We start from the raw sequence: 16,726 nt of genomic DNA on the forward strand, positions 1-16,726 counted from the left end.
TGTCTTTCAACAAAATGAGCACCTGTTGCTCCACTTCTGCTCTTAGTATTCACCAATACACCAGCTGATCTGCTCAACTCTACTTTGGTAAAGATTTCCCAAAAGCAGCTTCTGTAAAGACAGATCTAGAGCCATCTACAGGCCTGGCATGTTTACTACAGCGTTTTCAGTCCTGAAACGCAGATTTTTTTCCACTGCGTTTCAGCGTTTTCCAATGAAACATTTTGTTGTGTAAACAGGGCTGTCTCTTTAAGGCTCCTCACTCCACAAACCCCCTTCACTCTGATTGGCCAGCCCTGTGGAGGTCTGTCAAGAGGCGGAGCTATGGACAGACCTTGTTGTTTGAAGATCCTGTGAAGATCTCATGAGCTTTTTGCTCAGTTTACAAACAGATTCATGGAATTCTGCAACATATGAATATTTATTAGGCTGGTATTGGTTAGTTTAAAGCGAGAGCCTGGTTTGCCTCAGAGACACTCTCACAGGCAGAACCAGGATTTGCATGACGGATCTTTTCTCTGTGCTGTCAGTAGAAACGCTGCTAAAACAGGCACCACTTAAAAAGCAATGATCAAAGCGATAAAGGAATCAAGAGGAAGCTATAAAAATCCGGCTATAAAAAGAAAAAGAGACCTGTGACAGAGCTCAAACCTAATCCTCCTCCTCATAGCTTGACAGGCTAAATGTGTGAATGTCATTAGGAGAGTCACCCTCCCTCCTTTAGTCATGCAAACAGCCTCTTTTCATGCGCAGGGGTTAGAGCATGCAAATCTCACATCAGAATCTCAAAAGGCTGAGCAGTTTAGCTCCTCACGGCCAATTAAAAAGACACACACAAACACACACTCCTCACAGGCGTCAGATGTGCTGATGTGGATGTTTGCTCAGGGTGATGGAGGGACTCTGTAGTAATGACTAGATGTTAATGCAAACAGCCGTGTGTATGACTTCACAGTGAAGGAAACGCTCTCCTGAACCTGACAGAGACAGAGGAGCGATGCTGGCACGGCGCCCTTCCTCTCCAGCTTGTCTCACACAAGATCAAAGATAGTGTGTATTATCGAGGCTGACATTTTCCACATCTGTTAACTTGTTTTTGAAAATCCATCATTTCAGCCTCTGTTCCTACTGTCCCAGATGATAAAAGAGCCTCCTTTGATTTACCCCGACCCAAAAACACACACAGACATACATCTGCCAGAGCCAGAGCGGAGACGGAGCAGAGACAGAGCAGAGCCCGGCAGCCAGAGGTCTGCTATCTTTATGACTTTCTTGAACCTCTGTTTTTAAAGCCTTGCTGGAATCATAAATGAAGCCGGCTGCCATCCTCTCGCTGCTTGATACTCTGATAACGGAGATGAGCTCAGGCTGGCTGTGAGATGCATTAGAGGAGCTGAAGTGAGAGGGATTACAGGTATCAGGACTCCTGTAAATCTTTTTATCTGTCGGGCCCACCCCTCCAGAAAGCAATGTTATTGCACCCTAACACACATCTGCTCTCAGCGTCAGTATGAAATACAGGGAACGTTTCAGTCTGTTAACACTGTTAATACTCTGTTTGAAGCTCTGAGACGGAGAGGAGCGCTGAATGATAACACCTCGTAGTGACTGCTGGGAGACGTTTTATCACATCCAAAAACAGTTTGCTGTAAAAGAGAACAGGTGTTCATCCACATTAGAATCCTGACAGGGTGAGCAGGACTTTCTGTCCTCATTTAGCTCACAGCTTTGCCGCTAAGTCACTTTTAAGTATCCTGTCCTGCAATCCAGGCACCACCAAACACTTTTCTCTATCAGAGAGGTTTGAAGTTGGTAGCATCTGTAAGTGTCATTATTTTCCAACCTTTTTACCACAGTGTCAACAGGTGGAAGGGGGGATTTAATCATAAAATGTATCACCAATGTCACTTCAACATCGATTTTTTAAACTGGAAACTCCTTTAACAATCACCAAACAAACAATTCATGCAGGTTTTTTTCTATTTTGTCCTTAAAAGAGTCAGAGATCACGCCTGGAAAGTTGATCCTCTGGTCATTCAGGAAGTGTTTGCACTGTTTATTTTTCCTCTTGCCCAAATAGTTGAAGAGAACAGCTTGCATCGATTAGTGCCTGCACTGTTAAATGTAACTTGTTGTTTCAGCGTAAAAATATGAAGTAAAGGGTTGCCTTAAAATTTGATGTTAGGTCAAAAAATACATTTTGTTTTTCTAAGACCAACAGAAGTTATCTTGTCTTCCTTTGGTTGATTTTGACTTGTTAGTTTACTCAACTTTTTCCGGTTGTTTGAAAAAAATTAACCTATATCAACTCAACTTAAGGTTTAAGTTACGTTAACCTTTCATTTTTTTAAATATAAATTATATTTGTTGGTTACCTTTACTTTTTCAGGTTGTTGTTTGACATTTTTCATTTTGTTTCATTTTCCTCTGCTTATCCGGGTCCGGGTTACGGGGCCATCAATAAAGACCAGTGGCTCCTGTCCCAGGCCACTTCCACCAGCTCCTCTGAGAGGATACCAAGGCGTTCCCAGGCCAGTCGAGAGATATAATCTCTCCACCATGTCCTGGGTCTACCCGGGGGTCTCCTACCAGTTGGACATACCCAAAACACCTCCATAGGGAGGCGTCCAGGAGGCATCCTCACTAGTCTCAGATATTCTATTATTAAGGCTGTTTCATCTCCACCTCTGTGCCTCTGGCCCTAAAAGTTAGGTTGAATCAACTTTTTCAATATGGTGACCGCTGTTATTTGGTCTCAAAACTTTGCTTTAGAGACTTAATCCATGTTTAAAATAACCTATTTTAAGAATTAGATTCTATATTTTGTCTGTTTCACCACAGGCGGAAAAAGTCATATTTGGTGACATCAGCAGAAGAGAAGAACAAATGACTTAACTTGTCATCTTTTACTCAACATATGTTCATAAACTGCAAATATTTACTTTATAGCAAAGAAAAAAACTGGAAGAGAAACAAAAATAAAGGTTTTCAACATTACTGTGATTAAGGAATTCCACTTTTTGATTTCCTGGGTCGATTTTCATAATAATCAATGGAAACTGTTATTGAATTATAAATACAGGATGGTTTCAGCTCTAAGTGTGTAAGCAGAGAGCTGCTTCCCCACGATCTGGATGCTGAAATCTTTATTTCATAATGTTTTGTCACAGTTTAGTGCAGCAGGGGATATCCTCTCGTTTACATATCAAAGTTTGTTTACAGGTCTGCAGTGGTGGAACTGCTCGTGTCTGAAAACAAGCTGCTGTAAGGATTTAACCGCTCCAGAGGGAGACGAGCGTTCAAAGAAACTCAGCTGTTGAGTTAAATGTTAACACCAGTCCACTTGATAAACACTGATGAAATGTAAAAGCGTATTATTCAGCGTGTGCTAACGTCCTGGGAGAAATCCTCTTTAACAGTTACTACGCCGCAGCCTGCTCTCCAGAGGTTACGTCATGAATCTCGTTGGCATTTACAGATGATGTAAACAGGAGGGGGCACAGCTATGGCCCTGTTCACATTCATCACTCCCACTGATGGCCCTGTAATCTTTACGACAAACACTCATTATATCAGGGTCAGGATACAGTCATGTCTCAGGATTAAGAGGAAGAAGTCTCGGCTCATTGAAGGAGAGTTTGATGATTGGCTGACTCAGCAGGAAGCGACCATACAGCTTAGGAACAAACTGAGCATGTGCAAGAAGTGTGAAAAAATAATGATTCCGCAACATATCCCAATGCTTTGACCTCTGATACAAGATGGATATTTCTACTCTGAATATCGATATTTTTTTTGTGTATATATTTTTTAAAAATTTAATGTATATAATAGGTTTTGATGCTGTAGACACCAATATTGGTCTGTTGGTTTAATCTTTTTTTTTTTTTTACAGTGTATTAGAGTTCTTGATCATATTCATAGTAACTTCTTTTTTTTTTTTTTTACAAAATATCAGATTTTTTTTTATTAATAACATTGGTTTCCCCAGCTGACTACGTTTCTTTTAGCTAATATTTTAGGTTTTTTTTTTTTTCTTTTTTTTTTTTTTTTTACAAAATACACATTTTTTATTAGAAACATTGGTTTCACCAGCTGGCTACGTTTTTTTTGGAATTATTATTATTATTTTTATTATTATTATTATGATTATTTTTTTTTTTGCAACATCAGTTTATTGTCACAGTAGTTTAAGTGACAAACTTGATGCACTTTGTTTTTTTTAGGTTAAGTTAAGGTTAAGGCAAGGCTGACTTTCAGTATTTCAAAAACAACCGAATAGAAAAGTTGTTTTCAATCTGATAGTTTTGACTTAATTTGTCATTTCAATTTTGAGAAATACTGTTCAATTAACACAAACATCATCTTGTTTTTCTTAGTGAACTGTGTAGAATACTGCAATATGTCATTATATTGTGATGTTGTGATATAATCATATCGTGATGCAAATTGTACATAGACTGTAAAAAAATGGATGTCATCTTGCTCGGCTAGAAGTGAGGTTACCACAAAAACTGCTCCCCCTGGTGGCTGGCTGCAGTATAGGTCAAAAAATCCATCTCCCCAGTCATTCCAGATGGGCTGTGGTCAAACTTTAAAAAATAAATCTTCCTCGTAGAAATGTTTCTCATGTCCGATTGTTGTGGTTATTTGAAGATATCATTTAGCCGCCTTGAAGTCAAGTCCTCTTTTTTCTGAAAAGTTTCATTTTCATGAGTTATAAGAGGTTAAAAACAAGGTTTTATGTCATGTTTAACGATGATTGACAGCTGCCTTTCTTGTGTATTTTTTTCGGGAATAGTAAAATATGACAGGGAGTAGAGTCAAGAAGTGATTAGACTCTCAAAAGAAAAAAAAATGATAATTACTTTTGTCACAGGGCTCCACTCAGATTTTCCCAGAATCCCTCACAGTCTCTACTGCGTAGACTCTGGCTGCCAATGGCTCCTCCCCAGGTTGTTTTGCATGTGCATGAAAGTAAAAACTACAAGAAAGAAGGTTGAAACCAGAGTTACGCATCCCAGCTCTACGCTTCACAGAGACACAGACAGCAGGACGGAGTGAGAGTAACAAATCCAGACGGAGAGTTGGCAGCCTGAGCGAACTGATGCGACACCTCGGTCAGGAAACAGCAGAGTTACACAATGCCTGTCGATACCGCTCACACATTTTACTCAGGCTGATGGCCTGTTTACCTTGCCCACACAAAAATACACACATTCACTCTAAAGGAAAAGCAGTTGTAGGATTTCAAAAAGAGCGCTAACATTCCTCTGATGTCTTTTGTGAAGCTTCAAACAGCTGAAAATTGAACAGTACGATTCCAACCACTTTAACATCCTTTCATCCCATCTGATGACTCTTTCACCCTCTGATAATAAAATAAAGTCATAAGACAGAAAGATAATCCCCCCCCCCACAGTGACAGAATGAAACAATTGCATCAGAAACCTCAGCTCAGACCGGCTGACGCCGAGCATCAGGGGTCGGTGTTGAAAGCTCAAAGGCCACGTATGTCGCTCTCATCATACCTCTCACGGGCAGAAAGACAAGCGCTGCGACTGTACCCATTAAGTATTAATCGAGTGTGCTCCTTCACAATCTGAAATCCAATTGGCTTTCTGCAGCAGGGTGGCCCAGAGACAGAGCTCTGGGTGTTTAAGGGAGATAGCAGCGCTGCCTCGGACTGCAGCAGAGATCAGTCCAGCTTTGAGACGACGTGATGTAGTGTTCGCCAGGAGCAATTACTGCCTCATACGCCGCCACGTTTCTGCTCAAACCTTATCTATTCTTAATGCTGCTGGGCTCCCTGTGTGGATACACTGAGGCCATGGAGTTACTGTTCATGTCTCAAACATCCTGGAAAAGGTACGACTGAGGGTACATAAATTCATAACGGAGCAGGTAAACTTTTGGTAAACATCATATACCACATATATGCAGATCTATCACATGCATTAGCAGTAGGAAACAACACATCTGTAATCCTCCCTCTCCTAAAAAGGCTCCACGCTGTGGTTCAGTCCTCTTCTGTGTGTTGTTAGCGCTAAGAGTCCCAAGACAGAAGCTGTAGAGTTATTAACGGTGCTCTGTAACCACACATACATCTCAGACAGATGTATTTTTAATCTGGGTTCACACTGGGGCATATAAAAGAGCAATAAAATTAGCCGCACTTCACCTCCAAACCAATAGAGGGCAGCGACAAAGAGATGAAGGCCATAGATGACATCATAGAGGGAGAGAAACAGGTTGACATGGCAGGTCTTACTCCAAAAAATCCCGGGGTATTTAGAGGAATTACCCACCAAGATTTTTCAGGGGGAAGATTAACAACCAGGAACTAAATTTAGACCTGAGTTCCTGCCGTTAAAATGCACAAAGCTCCGCAAAAGGTCCTTGGTAAAGTTCCTGGTGACGGATCTTGCTGCCGAAATGTCTAGAGCTCTTTAAAAGGTTTCCAATTCCTTGGTAAAGTTACCTCTGTTTTAACGCACAGAGTTCCTTAGAAAAGTTCCTGGTTTCTGTAAACTGCAGATCCTGCAGTCAAAACAGTTGAGTTCTTTTAGTGGGTTCCTGGAGAAAGTTTCTGCAGGTAAAACTTACAGAGTACCTAAAAAGGTGAGTTCCAGTTGATGAAATTTACAGAGTTCCTCCAAAGGTCCCTGGTTCCTAAGGAAGGATCCTGCTGTCAAAATGGTAGAGTTCCTGGAGCAGTTTCCTGGTGAAAGTTCCTGCTGGTAAAACGCACAGAGTTCCTCAAAAAGTCCCTTGATTCCTTGGCAAATTTCATGCTGTAAAAACAGTTCCTCAAAATGTTCCTAAAAGGTTCCTGATGACAGGTCTTGCTCCCAAAATGTGCAGAGATATTTAAAGGTTCCCAGGTCAAGAGTAAGTACCCGTTGTGAAAACTGCAAAACTTCTGAAAAGTCTCCAGTTCCTTGGGAAAGTTCACTCTGTTGAAACGCATTCAACAGTTCCTCAAAAAGTTTCCAGTAAAAGTTCCTGCTTTTGAAACAAAAAAATTCTTTTAAAAAAAGTCCCTGGTTCCTGTAAAAAGATCCTGCTGCCCAAACGATTGAGTTACTCAAATGGGTTACTGGTTAAAGTTCCTGCTGGTAAAACACACAGAGTTTCTTAAAAGATCACAGAGCCTAAAAAAGTTCCAGTTGGTGAAACATACAGAGATCCTGAGAAGGTTCCTGGTGAAGGTTCCTATATTAAGATCCTGCTGCTAAAACGCTTGAGTTCTCCGAGGGGGTTCCTAAGACTGTTTCAGCTGTCGAAACATGCAGCATTCTCCGAAAAGTCCCAAGTTACTTGCGAAAGTTCCTGCTTTAAAAAAAAAAGTTTCTCAGAGGGTACCTAGCTCCAGGAGGAAGTTCCTGCTCAAAAGGCTTCATGGGTAAGTATTTGCTGTTGGTTACATAGAGATCCTTAGAGAGTCCTAGTTCCTGAGAGAAGTTCCTGCTGATGAAATCCACAGCGTAACCTGACAGTTTCCTTCATCATGTGTGCAGACAGATGTTTTCCATCGTCTGTGATGAAGATGCATCACAGATGAGTAATCATAACTTCACACTCAGGAATCTACAGATCCACTGTCATCCCGCTTTCAGGCAGCAGCACAGAGAGGAACAGAGCAGCAGAGGAGAGGATAATTCAGATGGATGGAGTGTGAGGTCTAGAAAGCCTGTTAGAGAACAACACGTCATGATTCAGCTCCTCAGAACAATGATGCATCACCTGTGCTCCTCCACCTGGCCCATTAGTCAGTGACAGAGCTTAGAGATGATCTGCAGAGCTGCAGAGCACAGGGACGGATCCTCTAATGGTCATCTTTACCGTCTCATCCACAGGTGCATTATCAGGCACGTCTTTATTTCCATGAGTCGCACATGATGGCTGCAGGGATGTTTCCTTTACCTCTGTGCATCACAGCCCTGATGGAGAGGAGTGAAGAGCAGGGTGGGATTAACAGTCCTACTTTTATAACAGTGTCTCACAGGTCAGTTGAGGAAAATGCCCCAAACTGCAGATTAAGAACAGAGTCTAACCAAAGATGCCCCACAGGAAACATCATCCAGCTCAGGTTAATAAAACCCTCATCATCAGCAGGACTCTGTTGGAGCCACCACAGCTCTGATTAAACGCCTCCTCTGCATCCTCTGTGTCCTTGTATTGAATGACACTCAAGCAAAATCAATCGAATCGGAGGAGAACGCGGCCTTTCTCTTTTATGTGTCAAGGGGAGAACTCCTGTTGCATCCGGCCCTGATTGGCCGTGCGTGGTCCCAGTTTCCAGGCAACCATGCAGCGGTGTGAGGAGCCTGTCTGACAGACAGCTGCTAATGAAGCCGGGCCTGCTGCAGGAACCGGTTTCCCCATCCCCTTTCTCATGCCTCACACGTCCTGGACTTCTAGGTACGTAAGCCCTCCCCTCCCCCGCAGTCACGCTAATGCTCTAATGCACATGTGTACACACTCTTTCTGTGTGTAGCATCCTCCTACAGAGGCCAATCACCTGCTCCAGTTCAGTCTTACTCATCCCCCACCTCCCCTCGCTCCGTCACCATCCCCCTCATCGAAGAATGACCAAACGAAGGGCCGGCGTGCATAATCACCGTGCATGTCTTCTAAAAGGTTTCTGGAGGTTGAGTCTCAGTTTCGCTGCCATGTCAGAGGTTTTTGGAAAATGAAGGCGTCAGAGGTGTAAAGACGCAGATGGCATCCACACAAACACGAGAAACCACAGAGCAGAAGTGTTGATTGCTGTGCATGAGTCACACTCAGGTCACACATCCTGCTGCGAGCGTCCCTCCAGATCTGCACGGTGGAAACAAGCGCTGCAGAGACATCTCCTCTTTTATGACGTTAAATCACAAACATAATCCAAATGAGAAGTTTCCAGGAGTGTGTGAGAGTGTTTGTGTCCTTAAAGTGCTTCATTCTCTCCAGTTTATGCTGTTAAATGCATGCAGTGTGACTATAACGCTGTGATTTCTTTTTATTGTTGTTTTTTCTAGGATTCACCGTCCATGGGCTCTTAATGAAGCCTCTCTGTGACTCTCTGCAGAGCACTTTAACAGCCACTGGAGCGTCGACTCTGAGCTGCAGGCTCCAAAGCTTCGTCTGCTTCTTCTCTTCATGGCAAGGCTCACATCTCTGGGCAGTTTCTGCATTTACTGAAAGAATCCTCCTGGTTTCCGAGTAATGTCACTGATGGAAGCACTCAAAGATGTCCAGACCGGAGGGGGATTGAATTTCAGCCAAATCCAAATTTATAATTGAGGTTTCCTTAAAGTCTCTTTTTCTCTTAAAGGGACAGAGAGCCGCTGCTGCTCTTTAAAGGTTATTTTGTCAACAGCTATAAGACTCTCTCCACAGGCCTTCAGAATAAGAGCACGTAGTGTCAAAGGTTTGAGCGAGGAGTGAGCCTTGGTATTTAAAGGATAGCTTCACCTGACATTACTGTTCAAGAAGGAGACAATCAGGGTTCTTTTTTAGACCTTTAATTCGAGTATGACTGGGTTACTGCACAAGACGACTTCACAGAGACTCAAGACCCTGGACTACAAGGCTCTAGTTCTCATCGTGTTGTAAAACGGCGCTACCTCCGCTGCAGAGCCACAGCTGGCTATGAGGCGCTCGCCGCTTAGTGTATCAGTCCGCGCGTGGCGTGCCAGATATAAACAAACACAGGTAGTCTGCCAGGACGAAGAGACATGATGAGAACTAGAGCCTTATTTAGCGGTGTTTTTGTGTGAAAGTGAAAGTAAAATATGGCCCCGTTTGAGTGCAGAGGAAACCGGCAGAGGAGCAGGGAGGGGGTGTTTGGTGTGAGCGCTCTGGGCTTCTGCTGCACAAAAACACTGCTGTAGGGGTAATTTCTGCCCTAAACCTTGTGATAGGACCCAACTTGTTCCATCCCCGAATATCACTTTAAAGTACAAAGGGACTCTGTGGATCATATAGAGTTAGGTCATTCATTCCACCATTTGGGCACAACAGAGGAGAAGAGTCTGGCTAGTGATTTGGAGCCGCGCTGGGCAGCAAGGAAATAGTTCATATACGGATTTTGAAAACAGTTTAAAATTGTATTTACCATGTTTTTGAGTCAAAAATATCTAATAATTGTTTTTATGTAGAAAGAAGAAGCTGTCTTGGTTTTGTAGTCGTCAGGCCCTTCCTGTTTTTGGCGGTGGGCGGTACACTGCACACTGCAAAAAAACTGAAATCTTATCAAGTGTTTTTGTCTTATTATGAGTAGAAAATGTCTTTTTAGACTTAATATGAGCCACATTCACCTGACCAGTCCAGAAAAACGTCTTGATTCAAGTTTCAAGTTATATAAAGACAAAAATGAGGTCTGAATTGCTTGTAACAAGTAAAAAAAATCTTTCAATGGAACAAAAGAGAAGTTACTTGTACAAAGACATTATTCTAGTTTCAAGCCAATTTTCTTCAAAATTTTTCTTGTTCTATTGACAGATTTTTTTTAACTTTTTACAAGCAATTCAGACCTCATTTTTGCCTTGAAACACCTTGAAAGAAGACATTTTTTTGGACTAATAAATTAAGTGTGGCTCATATGAAGTTTAAAAAGACAATTTTACTCAAAATAAGACAAAAACACTTGTAAAGATTTCAGTTTTTTACCATGCAGGTGTGTAAAAAGTGAAACAAAGTGGTAAACAACAACTAAGAGACCTGAAAAGACTTGAAGCATGAGCCAAAGACCACACAAAAAAAACATTTGAGACACAAAGTGACTTAAAAAAGTAAAAAGAAAGAAATGACCAAACAACTGCTGGTCTTTTGTAAAATAAAACATTTCTCAGAAACCCGCTCCACAGACCTCCAGCCCGTCTCAACATCTCTGACGTCCTCCATATGCAATGAATCTTGTTATGTGTGATAAACAAGATAGTCGGGTCCCTCGGTACTCCGGGGCCTCCCCTCAAGGTCCTTCCTACACAGGCGACCTGTGATTGATGGCGTCCCCATAAAGGTTTTATGAGGCCAATGTCAAAGGGCTTTGTACTCCCCCTGCATTGGTTCCTGTGATCCAGAGGAGTGATGGACCACCTGTCTGACTTATCATGGGACTATGAGGTGAGGGGATGAATACTCACTCGCTGAACATCGAATAATCCAACTGCAAGGAGGATATTTGACTGTCTTTTGTCTTTTAAAGCAGTGTGATTTCCATCAGCTGGTCTCTAACTGCCTGTGATTGCTGCTCCGCTCTGACACAGAAACACCCGAGCGTCTTCTTCTCCTCTTCTGAACAATGCATCATCTCCTGAAAGCTGTGTACTCTCCATTTCAAAGGCAAAGCGTCTCGACCTGCTGAGGGGCCAGATAGGCTGCAGACATAAATAATTCAAGCGGTAGCAAGAGCAGGATACACACCGGGTCCTGAGAGACTGGAAACCAGCAAATCTCACCAGTACTAGACTGGTTATTTAGGCTGGTGTGAAGGAAAAGAGGTTCAATGTGTTCTTCTGGGACCACTGGAGGGTTTGGTGCATTGGAAATGATACTGCGGAGGAAATCTGGGTTTGTGAGCGCAATGAGAGAAGTCGGTGGAATTAGCAGGAGCTGAAAAAAAGGATGGAGAAGATTGATGAGAAAAAAAGAAAAACTAAAAAAGAGCTGAAAGCAGAGACTTTAGACCAGAGTAGGAGCTGCTGTTAGAAGAGAAGGTGAACCTCCAGCTTCCTTTGATTGATGAAAACAATTCAAAAGCCTCAGAAAATGTGGATTATTACAACAAAACCTGGAGTCTGCTGCAGCACACAATAAAATCTGAGAGACAAAATCTATGAAAACTAAGTTAAAGACGCTATGAGGAGGATCTGTTTTGATTGCTCTCCCTCGCCACCCTGTGGCCCGGAGTCTCCGCACACTGTCATAAATTACTTTTAGAGGGGCGTGTGTTTGTTTTGGAATTAAGTGGTGATAAGATCAAAACAAATTTTCTTTGTTCAAGACAACTTTTACTGGATACAACACGCTGAGGTAAGGTATTTATCATAGCATGTTGTAGCAGCTAGCTATATGTTAGCCCGGTGCTCCTACGTATCTGTAGGCTAACGTGACAACAAGTAAACACTGTCAGTTTGTAAGTAGTTAAGTGGCCGTTTATATTTAGCGCAGCTGGCAGTACGATGCTCTAAGACATGTCTTTAATGTGTAACGTTAGTGAATCCTGGTTAGGCTAATTAGCCTTTAGCCTTTAGCTCAGGCTGTATCAGTCTCCTGTTTATCTTTCTTCTTCCTTCTGTCCTTTTTCTGTCTGACAGTAAGGCTCCTGTGTCAACCACCACTACAAAATTTATCACAGAAATTATTTTCAGCGGAGAAAAACACAGATCTCTGTGCACTTGCAAGCTCAGATTTTATCTTGAAAGTCACACTTATGTACAATAAAAGTATCAATGTTGAGGATTAAAAATGCCTGAGAACCAAACAGTCAATGACAGCCTACAGGAACAGGAAGTGAGTTTATTTCCTCTACTCTTTGGACCTCCTCACTCTGCAGCCGTCTGCCCAACAACCGTGCTCATGTCCCCAGCCTCCTCCAGAGCTCCTCTTCACAGCCAGAGCCAAGAATCTGACAGATACCCGGGTTTAGATTACAGCCTCGGACTCTGCGCTATCAGTCACTAAACCCCAGCGCTCCTCTGCCATCCTGCTGGTGTGGCTCCACTGAAAAATTTCTGTGTTTTATTCAATGAAGGCGACAAGCTTCGAGCTTTCGTATGAAGTCACATGGAGACAAGAGTGTGATTTAAAACCTGTTAAAAACACACAGCTCGCCAGAATAAATCTTATTATCACAGCTGTGGGAGGCTGAGTGCAGCGAAAATGAGAAACACTGAATCCCAGTGGGTATCACCCAGCTTGTAAGGATGCTGGGGCTTCATTAAAGTCCTGAAAGGAGCTACAGTTGCTAAAGAAGAGTAGCTTTGGGAGTGGCGTAGCTGACGTCAGCGTAAAGACAAAAGGATTGAGCTCCCTGTGTGAAACAACAACAGAGAGCCTTCTCAAAGACAGACTGTTTCTACTTGAAGTCCAGAATGAGCTTCAAACTCATAAACCTGAGGATGAAACAGCAGTCAGTCTCCTCCAGAAGCTAAATGCATTTAACGCCCGCTGTATTAATCATAGAGGTCAGAATCTATCGATCCATGGTTGCGTTTGACCAGGTCAGAGTCAATTCAGTGAATTTACAACCTCTGTGTTCAGCGTGGTCCCTCTGTGGCCAGACGGTACGTATGATTGGATAATCTCTGGCACTGATGGAGGAGGAGTAAACAAAGCTGGATGCTGTGTTTTATGCTCAGGGAGGAAACATTAAAGTGATATGTTTTCATTGATTTCAAACACATGAGCCTATAATTGGTGGGAACCGGTCTTTTACAGCCAAGGATTCAGATTTACGTTGTTCTGTGTCCTGTTGAGAAGAAACCTTTGAGAAAGCCATCCAACAAGGAAGCTCCACATCTTCGGTTTGAATACTGCAGCCCTGGGAGTGAGATGGAATCGACCTCCTCCTCATTAACAGCAGAATAACGTATGGAGCAGCAAAGGTCAGCTCCAGCGGTCAGCTGAATGTCAATACTCCACAAGCATGGTTGCCGCTGATGCAGCCTGTTGAACATCACTTTACACCGAGCCTTGAGGGATCGCTTCCGCGGGTCTGGAAACTTAGAGAACGACCTGAACACATGACAACATCACCTCGAAGAGGATAAAAACATCAGCGTCCCTGAGAAACAACAGAAGCCACTGGATTTACTCACTTTTACACAATCACATCCTCATTTAAATTTTTCTTTCATGCTTTGCTGCTCCATGATTTATTCATGACATCTCTCAGCTCCGGTCGTGCTCACAGGAAGGACAGGAGGAGAATCAATAGAGTCTGGAGGAAGAGGAAAGGCTCTCTCTGTTTTCTCCCTCAGTGTCTCTACAGCGTCAGACACCCTCATCACCTGCCTGAGACAGGTTTCTGACAGTTTCCACTCAGCGTCTTTGGTTTGAGTCCAACACAAGAAACAACCACCGACTGTGAGACATGAAGCTGATGCTGAAATGGTAAAACTGCAGTTCCTGGAGCAGCCACTAGACCAGGGGTCTGCAACCTTTACTGTCAGAGGAGCCATTTTACATCAGCTCACCTGGATTAAAGTCATTCCAGAGCCACAAAGTCTGCTTTACCTTCTCGGTAAATACAATATATTGTATGATATTATATACAAAGTTAAAATCTAGTGATTTATTATCTCTACGAGTTTAGATATATGTATTTTAAAATTATAAAGTTGTACATGTAAATTCTTAGTTTTTTGTTTTTTAATTAATTTGCATTAAAAAAAACAACAACAACAAAAAATCTGCAAAAATTGTAAGATTAAAGAAATGGAACAAAATTTTAAAAAATTAAATTTTTGAAAGTTGCAAAAAATATTTAAAAAATGTTTGAAAAATTAAAAATGTTGAAATGGTAAAAAAAAATTGCAAAAGTTTTTTTTTTATTTATAAAGTTGTACATGTGAAGTCTTAGTTTTTAATTCAAAATTAATTTGCAATTAAAAAAACTGCAAAAAATGTGAAATTAAAATAAAATGAAATTTGATACATATTTGAAAATTGCAAATATTTCTAGAAATTTGAAATTTTTGTAAGTTGCAAAAAAATTCAAAAATTAAAGATTAAAATGTTTAAATAGTAAAGGTATTGCAAAATATTTTTTAATATCTATAAAGTCAGATTAAGTACATGTGAAGTCATTGTTTTTATTTTTAATAAATTTTCAATTTAAGAAATGACACTGAAAAAACTGCAAAATTTGTTAAATTTTAAAAATACAAAAATAAAAAATGAAATTGAATTGTAAAAATAGCAAGTATGTCAAAAAATCCTGAATTTTTTGAAAGTTACAAAAAATTAAAGATTGAACAAAAATTGAAATTGTTAAAAAAAATGCAAAATTTTAAACAAATTTTACATTATAAAACTTCAAATATTTAAAAAACAAAATTGTCAACACATTTGCAGTTTAATGAAACCAGCAATACAGAATTATAATCTGTATTTTCTCCCAGATTTGTCCTTTTAGATTTTGTTGGTGTTAAACCTGAGGTTAGCCACAGGTGGATGGAAAATGTGTGCTGTTGATGTTGTAAGAGGTGATGTAAAGTGGTGGCAGGCTTTATTGAAAAATGTGATGCATATTTAGTTCAACAAAATGTTTAAATAAAAATTCTCTATTTCAACCATTTTTTGAAGCTACAAGGAGCCATTGCAAAGGAGTCAAAGAGCCACAGGTTGGAGACCCTTGCACTAGAGGCTGGCTGAAGAAACACCAGAGAAAGCTTTGTGTGATAGGTATTAGGTGATATATAGTGGCTGTGCCCCCTGGTCACTACTTTGGGGCATCATCAAGTTTACAGGTTAATACTGAGCGTTCATCTGGTAATCATTTTAGTCTACCTTTACTCTTCACTAACTGCTGCAGGACGTGTGGAGCAGATGAACAATACATGAAAATGCATGACACATAAAGCTTTCTTCTTTTTAAAGCAGTGTGATCACCCCTCCCCTCTCTGTCTAAACGCTCTCCTGTGAAATAAACGAAACATGTCTCAGTGGTTCTGCAGACGGCGATCAGCGTTTTGTTGCTGCGAGCTCCAGGATGTGATTTAATCTCAGTTATGAATTGTGCGCTTGATAATGGTGCTTTTATGAGCTGAGACCTCCACACCGCAAACGTATTTCATCAACAGCCTCTGCTGCGTCTCATCCAACACACAAACAAATAAATAAACAAACAAATAAAGCCGGCAGCCGTCAGTTCAATGAAGATAAGGAGCTTCAGAGGGAGATGAACACGAGCAGACCCCAGGCTAAGTTAAATATTAACACTTTGTCTCGTCTCAGTCTAATGCACATAGAAATACTAATGCTGGGATGACAGTCTGGGTTAGCGGTTAAATCATGCGCCCCATGGACAGGGGCTCAAGTCCTTGAAGTGTGAAGCTGTGGATCGATTCTAACTTGCAGCACTTTGCAGCTCTTTGCACAATCCTGTCTCTCAATAAACTACCAACTGGATTCAAGTACTTGAAACATTAAAGAGGACATGTGCTGAGGTTGCACATATGACAACAACATGCATGAATCTCCTCCACTGCATATGCACACTTTGAGCAACTTAGCATCCGACCATGCATTCTGCAAACTGCTAATGAGAGCACAACTCTTCATGCAAAGACACAAGGTACATCAAACATACTGCATGCACCAGAAAGACAGTTTCAGCCATGAAACACTTCAAATCAGCAAACCATGGAGACACTTACATCATTTAATTATTTAAAATAAAGACTGAGTGTCTGCAGTTTATAGTATTTCTTAAATATGAATATTAAGTTTGATTGAAATTGTGTATCTGGAGACTTGCTGCAGCAGCTTCACTTCATGACATCACCAAAAATCATGCAAGGTAGAAGGTGTGATCTTAACACAAAGCTCTGACAGGTGACTCACCTGCAGGTTTGGTTGACGTGCAGTTTGGGGACAGGACACAGGATGACAGACTGTTAGATCCATGATACAGAAACCAGAGACAAAACACTCCATAACTAAAAGTTTGCCACCCTCACAGCAAAGGAACCAGGTGGGATGTGATTCTCCTCCTTCTTCTTGTCCTCCT

The sequence above is a fragment of the Halichoeres trimaculatus genome, unplaced genomic scaffold (genome assembly GCF_033239565.1).
Source record: "Halichoeres trimaculatus isolate MK-OKI-2021-1 unplaced genomic scaffold, fHalTri1.1 fHalTri1_scaffold_21, whole genome shotgun sequence".
Lineage (NCBI taxonomy): Eukaryota > Metazoa > Chordata > Actinopteri > Labriformes > Labridae > Halichoeres > Halichoeres trimaculatus.